Source organism: Solanum pennellii, chromosome 11 (assembly GCF_001406875.1).
Source record: "Solanum pennellii chromosome 11, SPENNV200".
NCBI classification, from domain to species: domain Eukaryota; kingdom Viridiplantae; phylum Streptophyta; class Magnoliopsida; order Solanales; family Solanaceae; genus Solanum; species Solanum pennellii.
Window position 1 is genome coordinate 16,798,667 of NC_028647.1, and position 8,975 is coordinate 16,807,641.

Genomic DNA, 8,975 nt, shown 5'->3' on the forward strand with positions numbered 1-8,975 from the left:
ATATAGCCATTTTTTAGCCTAATAAAAAAATGAATGAAATTAATCCCTCTTTGATCCAAATGATTTGAGCTTAAACTAGACTTTTCTTTTTCACCCCAACCGATCTTTTCTGCGAATAATGTGTTGGCCCTGGTATCTCCTTGGACATATGCACCTCAGCTTATGCCAAAATCATAAGTTGAGTGTGGCTAATGCAGTAAAGAACCTGTTCATGGCCCTTACCCACCTTTGGGTATTGTGTACTTTGACTCATGGCAAAGCCATGAGTTGAGGGTGGCTATTATGAGTAATACTTTGGAAAGTGGGGTTTGAAGAACAAAGAGAGAGAAAGAACAAAAGTAAAGTGACTCAAGAACCAATTGAAAGAAAAGGGAAATTTATATATATATATATATATATATATATATAGTAAATACAAGCAAGAAAAGAAGAGAGTCACTTACACAAATGAAGAAAGATAGGAAAATAGCAATGTGAAAGAATATGAGATATTGGGCGAAATAAAATGATAAAAAGTGGTATGTTTACACGATATGTCAAGGTTGGCAAAAAGTCACTAAGGTATACCTAAATATACCCTACCTGACCCTGCGCCTATGTTACAAGTGAAGAAAGTCCTATCGTGATCCTAAGAGTTGTATGGCGAACTTAAAGCAGTGAAAATATGGGCAAACTTATTGCAATATGTATGAATGAGTTGTCAATTTGTTCTGAGAGTGAGTGTTGAAAATTAATCCTTATACTCAAACTGAAATCATTATGTGAAAAATGAGGATGTTGTTTTTAATTGAGGACACTAGTTGCAATACCGGAAATATTGGCACCTCGGTGAGAAATTGAAGAGGATAGAAGTTAGTGCATGGTGAGTCTGTGTCATGGTCTGATTCCACATAATTCAAGCCTAATAGTGATAACATGCATAAATATGATGAGACTGATCATGATTGATAGCCAAATGATTGCGAAAGCTAAAATATGGATATTACTGTACAATGATTTTGTAGTGAGTCATAGTGCGTCGCTTGAGGACAAACAATGAATTTAAGTTGAGGGTGTTGATATACCGTGGTTTCATGGTATTTTTAATACTTTTTCCGTAAGTTTAGTGTGTGTCCAAAAGCCTTTTTGTATTGATTTTTATGTAAGTTTCTCTTTATTTGTAGGAAATCTGTCCAAAGATGAACGCGGAAATTTTTGAGCAAGAAATGCAGAAAAGTTACCACCTACGGATCTTATTACGGTCCGTCAAGCTTTTGAAGGTCCGTAGGTGGTAACATTGTGAAGATGGTGAAGGAAAATGGGGAAGTCTGACCAAGTGTGGGATTGCGGATGTTCATGACCTACCGTCATAGCCACGACGGTCCGTCCTTTTGGTTTTTCACAATGATTAGAGAGTAGTCCCAGTACCCAATTTACAAGAACTTTAAGTGTTATGGAATAGAGTACCTCGACGGACCATCGTGCTTGGAACGGTCCGTCATACCTGTCGTTAAGGGTAATGAAGAGAGCAGCAGAAGAATTTGTGAAGTATGGGACGACGGAGGCCATGACGGCCCATCGTGACCACGACGGTCCGTCACGAGGTCCGTCGACCCAGCAGCGTTTTGATAGATTTTCAGTAATTATAGTCCTTCTTTTATTAGGTTTTTGTTTTTTTATAAATAGTTCAAAAAACCTCATTTTTTGTGTTAGACTTTTTTGTATTAGACTTTTGTTAGTAGACACTTTGATATTATACTTTTTGATTGTTACACTTTTTCTGCAATTGATTGTTAGTGATTTTTTTGATTAATCAAGTGAATTTTTGGATTTTATTCTGTCTCATCAAAGTAAGTGCATGAATTCTAATATTAAATATATGAATATTGTGATTATGACTATGGGTAACTAAACTCTATAACTAGGGTTGTGGGAACCATGGGTGAACAATGAGGTAAATCTAACTAAAATAATAATTCCAAAATAGTGTCTTGCATGTATTGATAATTCTTTCGTTTAGAAGTTTTTTAACGAATGGCCAACGTTAGATTTCGCCTTAATGCTACTTGTCGGACAAAGGAGGTAGATAATAGGATAAGAATTATTAATATAGATTTAGTGTATACTATCTAATAGGCTAGTGCCGATTGGTACGAGGTAATAACTTAGTCAAATATCTAATACAATGCTTAATATGAGGTGAGGTAAAGGTAAGGGTTAGTATTAGCAACACACGTAGCCGGACCAAGGTGCGGAGTGGAATTTTCTAGATGCCGGACCAAGGCTTTAGAAATACATAACTTATCACTTTGCATGCAAGATACCAGGAAAGAATTGTTATAGTAGAATTATCAAGTTAAGAACCTATGGGGAACACTTAAACCCTAATTATTTTTATTAATTGATTAAACTCCAAGATTTGAATCTGTTAGTTGTTTACATTAATTTAGTTTGTTATTTTCATTCATTTAGAAATAAACCCCCCCCCCCCTTTTATTATCTTTTGTTTTCTAATGAAATAATTGACTAAATAATAGTAATAATACATTAAAGTTAAGTCTAAACTATTTTCCTCGTGGGAACGATCCCAACCTCATCAGGTGGGTTCTTTACTTGATACGACCGCTTTACTTCTTATTTGAAAGTAAATTTGAGTGTATCAAGGCTGCCCAAGTTAGTGTCCACCAATGGATGCAACCCTTAATCCATTGTCCAATCGATGGACACTCAGCTAATTTTTTTGAAGACTGAAAATGGACAGTCTCTGAACTTAGCGATGGATGTACAACAAGAAGGTGAACAATGTCCGTCGATGGACACACGATCCGTTGATCGTGGTCTCGTCTTTGATGGGCTGGTTTTGCTGCACGTTTTAAATTACTTCATTTTATTAGTACGCTTAGTTTAGAGATTAATTAGGGGTTCGGGGAGGTATAATTAAGATAATTAATAACCTATATAAAGAACCTAACCTAATTTGACTAACCTAAGCCCTCATAATTCACAAACCCAAACTCTCTTCTTTCTCTCTTCTTTCTCTCTCTAGTTGAAGAACTCCATAGGAACAATGTCAAAAAAAGGGGGGGGGGGTTCTAGGGATGCAATCAACAAAATTTCTCCATAAATATTCTTCAAACAATAAGGTATGGGATTCCTTTCACCTTTGGGACTTCTCTCCCCAAAGAGTTCCATCAAATTGATTTCAAAAGTATGAAATTCAAGCGGGTCTTTTCCAATCTCAAAATTGATCTTGTGAATTACATTTTTATGGTTTATTTTGAATATAATGAGTAGATTATCATGTATGATAACTCAATTGTGTTATTTGTTGATGTATTGGTCTAGTTTGTGGAAGATGACATATTCCCCTTAACGCTAGGTTATGATCTTGATATGAATTGTGTAATGTTGGTTAAATTAACTTGGTTATTGGTAAAATTACTACTAGATGATGTTATTGTGTCAATTATGAATATATTAAGATTAATTATAGTCCTATCATGCTAGTTTTTGAGTAATTGATCTAGGTTATGGAATATGTTATGAATTCGGCCTAACTCTCTTATCTTAAGCTATAAACTAGTAATGAACTGTGACGTAGTGATTCAATTGTCTTTGTTGTCATGTTGGTTTTTGATTTTTGATGATATCACACTATTTTTTGGTTGAGTTAAGGGTTGATGGTAAGACCTTGATGATGGATTATTGAAGGAGACTTGGTAATTCTTGTGATCACTATTCTTTACTTCAATTATGGTTACTTGAGATTGAGTGATGATGTTACATTGAATTATATCTTGTATTAGGATTGATAGGGTTTGTATGATGTTGAATTGAAACGTCTTGACTATGGTTTGTGAGGTATTGGATAAGATGTAAATGATATAAGGATGGTGAGAACTTACCAATGTTCCTTATATTGATGTGAATGTGTAAATGTGCTAACATCACTTATGTGAATTGTAATGAAAGGATTATACTCATGCAATTCTTATTGAGCTATGTTGATGAGTATACAAGGGTTAGACCCTCTGACCTTCATTAAGCAATGATGATAAATACAGGCATTAAAGACATTTCATAATAAGACTCTTGCTTAGAACCGAGTAAACTAGAGTGAAGAGTGTCCCTTCCCACATCGGGAAGGTAGGATCACTAAGGTACTCTTGAGATTGGAGGCTATAATGCGTGTAGCATAGAGAGGGTCCCAACTATATCTTCTAGTTTTTGAACTATGTTTCCCCCATTGAAAAACTAGCTAGTGGATCCACATAGTTGTTATGTTCATGTTTTGGTACTACCTTGGCAAGTAGTTCGCCTTCCTTCGGTGTAGTGTTGCATAACACCAGATTCCACATTATCTAATGTGGTATACGTGGGTTAAGGCAAGATGTTCCTAAAAGGTAAAATGAACTAAATGAATGAACTCTAACTAGGATAACCTAAAGGGTTTATATTAGTCTAGGTAGTGGTATGAGACTCTACCTAAACATTGAACTAGTTGGACTTGAGAGAAGTTTTAGGAGGACGATCTTATATATGAATATTCATGTAATTGCATGTGCTATGTAAATGATGTTCTTGAAGAATGGTGATACTACATGATGGTTAGTTTTACTTATGAATATGTGTTTGGTCTCTATGTCTAAAGTATTTTATATGTACTCCTAAATGATATGCTATGTGAAGTTGGATGTTAGTCATGGTTTTTTCTTGGGTTAATTCATTGAATTAGGTTATGGGGCTTTGCTTGGTCATTGCACTTGTTGACTTAATGAGGGTTCATGGGTAATTGTCTTGGTTTGATTATGTTGTAATGAAATCTTATCTACGCTTGTTGGTACTATAACTTGATGATAGATTTACCTTGACAAAGTGTTCAATTATGTGATAGGCATGTTGAATTGACTACATTTAGTACTTGTTGGTCTTGTGATGTACATGCTTTGGACTTAATGACTATGTCTTATTGATGGGTATGGTCTTCTTGAATATGCATAAGACTTTCTAAATGTAAAATAACATGTTTTAATGAAATGTCCCTGTTTAGCATGATTTGATAATATATGTGCATATGGTCTCATACTTAGTACAAGTGGTGTACTAACACCATTTTCTTCCTTTCCCCCCAACATTTTAGGTTCTGACCGTTGAAGTACTTTGAGATGACTTTGAAGAAGACTTCGAATTCTCAATCATCCAAGTTGGTTAGGTCCTCACTTTCCGAGGGCAATGCCAATATCAAGCTACGAGGTTTTTTTAGTTTTAAGACTCTTATGTTCTTTCCTTTCAATTGTGTATTAAACTTTATATAGTCTATATGTGGCTTTATTACTTTGATGTATGGTCTAGGACAAAATTGTTGTACTCTTGTTAGATGGTTATGAGATGATACATCCCATTGAGACTGTTATATCTTACATATCTATGTGCCATAAAAGTTGAATACTATGTAATCTTCTTATATGAAGGGTCTATGTATACTCGATATAAATATTATGTGTATGTAGAGGTCTATGTAAACGTCATTGTAGAAGTAATGAAAAGTTTTAAATTTTTCATATTTTTGATCTACGAATGTAATATTGTAAGCTAAGAGACTAGTCTTAATCGTCAAAGAGGACGCCGACACCGATTACGTCTAGGGGGTACTCCCCAGATGTGACATTAACCATCTTCCTTTTAGATTATTTATCTATAATGGAGTAAATAATAAAAACTATCATTAGTAGTTAATCAACAAATTTGGGCTGCTTGATCAAGACCAAAACAATACTTGGCAGTAAATCTATAATTGATACCATCAAGGGTGTTCTTCCCACCCATTCTCCTCTAATTTTTTTCTTATACTATACAACCTTCTTATAAGGTCCTCTGAAACTCCTTGGGCTTCACATTATTGGAAAACAGTATACAAAGGGATGGCATGAAGTAAGCTCATGCAATACTCAATTAAGTGTCATATATATACACTTTTCAATGTTCAATCCTATAACCAGTTCCCCTGACTNCCCCCCCCCCCTTATTTTACGATACAAAACAGTCCCCATGACTCACAATGTGGAGATAACAATATTAACACATCACTTCCAATCAACATCCGTGAGTTCCAACTAACATTTAGATTCTCAAAACAACCTCACAATCAAAATTTAAGGGGACTAGACTACATGTCTAACCCAACAAGCACCTCCTTCCTGAACATTCAACAAGCTCACAGCATATAGAGGCAACACTCCTCAGTTCATTAACGCATACAAACTTTTTACATATAATGCAAGAACAAGAGAGAGATTAAAATTTCCACAAGTTACCTTGCTAGACATAAACTTCACTTGCCAAGACATGGATTCTTCAAGGTTTAGGTTGTTATTTCTCACATACCTTGTTGTTAAATCAGATTATTCACTGGATTTTTTAAAGATTCTACCAGCTTGTACTTTTGAAACAATGGGTTTGCTTAAGATATTAATGGTGAAGCTATAGTCTAGAATTCTTGGAGCTTCCATGGCTTCCCCTGGTAGTAATTTTCTAAAAAAATAAGTGATATGATAAGCTTGATGCTTTAAAGGCTCAATTTTGGACGTTTTCCCTTTAATAAATTGGGAAAAAACATGGTCCTTTACTTTAATCAAGCAGGTTCATCACCTCCTTAATTTCTGCTACAAGTTTTTAAGTAGTTGCTTCAGCTACTTGCCCTTTTCACATAAATGCAGTCCACTAATTTTAAGTAGGTGAATAACCTACTTGCTCCTATTTCACTCAAAATGCATTCCACTAATTCTAAGTATGTGCATCACCTACTTGTCACCTACAAGCATAGTTTAGTCAAGCAAGCACCTCAATTGTTTTACAATGTTTTCCCCATTTAAGTTTCTTTAGAAGACCGTAATACTAGTACGCACTTGACCACTTTGACTGTTACATGAATACCATCTTTTACTATCCCGAGTTTGAATTTTGAGTTCAATTATTTGTATATGTGCAGGAAGGCACGTGCGGGGTATTACAAATTTTAACATATTCTATTGTCACCAGTCGCATAGAAAATCGAGGCCATAACTATACCATGAGGAAATTTTTAAGCGATATGTACATGGAATTAGTAATGTAGAATATAGGCGTGTACAAAAACTAAAATTTATATTAGACAAATAATTAAAGTCTTTATAAATGATATAATAATGGAATATTTGATATATAGATTTGTTGTTGATGATATATTAATTAATAAAAATATTTCCTTATGTAATTAATTTTCAGATTTCAATTTAGCATATTTTAATTCAAGGTAATCATTAAAACTGAAAGTAAAAATTTCTATGAAGATTAGGAAATGCATGTTTGACAAAAATATTGTTATTATAAATATAATGTCATAAGAATACTTGATAGATAACCTAACTTCTAAATTAAAAATAAACATGTAATATAATACTCTTTGTTGTGTCGTAATTTTACTATCTTTAGAATTTTTTTTAAAGATGTTCTATAAAACAACAGTAGAAAAACACATAGAAAATAGTCGCTACTTTATTTTTTCAAAGAAATTAAGAAACCTTAATTTTAAAAGGCTCTAACCAATTAAGTCTTTATAAATTTAGTAAAATGAGTAAGAGATCTTCATTTACACTTCAAGAAAGTCTTTAGAGCACTTAGAGTGCCCTCTAACACGCGGTTATCGTACGATTTGACCAAATCTTTTTTGACTAACTTTTGAAAGAAATGAACATTAAAAAGATAATTTTACTTTATTTTGCTTGCTTACTTCTTTTATTTTCATTTCATTTATATATAAATATGTGATAATTTAAGAAAACACTTGAAAGGAAAATAACTTAAGCGATTAAAATAATTAGTAATTTTGTCAGAATAAAGATAAAAAAAATTTAAATAAATTAAAGCCGCTAATAATTAATCAAATTTGTTAAAATAGACTACAATAAAATATTAATAGAAATCATAACCAATTTATCAAATTAAGATACAGAATTTTACGATTTCTTGTTTTTAGTACCACAATCTGCAATTTCTTCAAACTCATTTAAAAATATTAATTTGATATATTACTTTAAATTATCCTAAAATAAATAGTATTAAGATAAAATAGATATTGTGGGCAAGTCCCAAAATCATTTCAATTGAAAAATACACTAAAAGTTTAAGAAATAAATACAAACGAATGGTCTTAAAGAATTTAAATATCATATCTTACACCAATTTGATCAATAAAGGCAAGAAGCTATCTAAAATTAACTGAATACAAATTAACTGAACAGAAGTGAGAGTTTAGACTTAATACAACTGATTAAATAAGAAATAAAGAGTGATAAGATACAAAAAATTCTAAAAGTAAACTTCACAACGAAAAATAGTTCATCTTTGGGGGAATTAGATTAAAATATTGACTATTCTAGCGTAAGAGTTAATAATAAACAAAGAATTATAGAATGAACATTAAATAATGACAATGAAATATTTAAGAGTAAAGGAGAAAGTGATTTGGGCCTTTCTTGGGCCCAATACTCTGCTGCTTTTGGGGTTTAACCCAATTTCATTTTGTATACAGCAGTCGTATATCAGTGTATAAAAGCATAATACAACCAATTTTGGACTTCCATACAGTCACAAATCAACCTCAAACACTGTATTTAACCTCCGAGGACCTGTTTCTTAGCATCTTTTTGATAGAACAATATGGGCTGACTCGAGAAAAAATTAAATTGGGCCTTCAAAGCACAATGGATATGAAAGGACCAGTGGACTTCATAGTGGTAAGCTCACAACAAAAAAAATGAAATAGTAACCTGAAAGAAAACTCAATCCTAAATTAAAATCTGGACACAAATAAATAAATAAAATTTATCAAAGAAGAAACTCAAAGATTTATACCTATTTTATTAACTGTCAACTTCACAAATGAAGCAATAAAAGAGGACAGTAGTTGCAATACTGGAAAAATTAGCACCTAGGTGAGAGATCGAAGAGGATAGGTG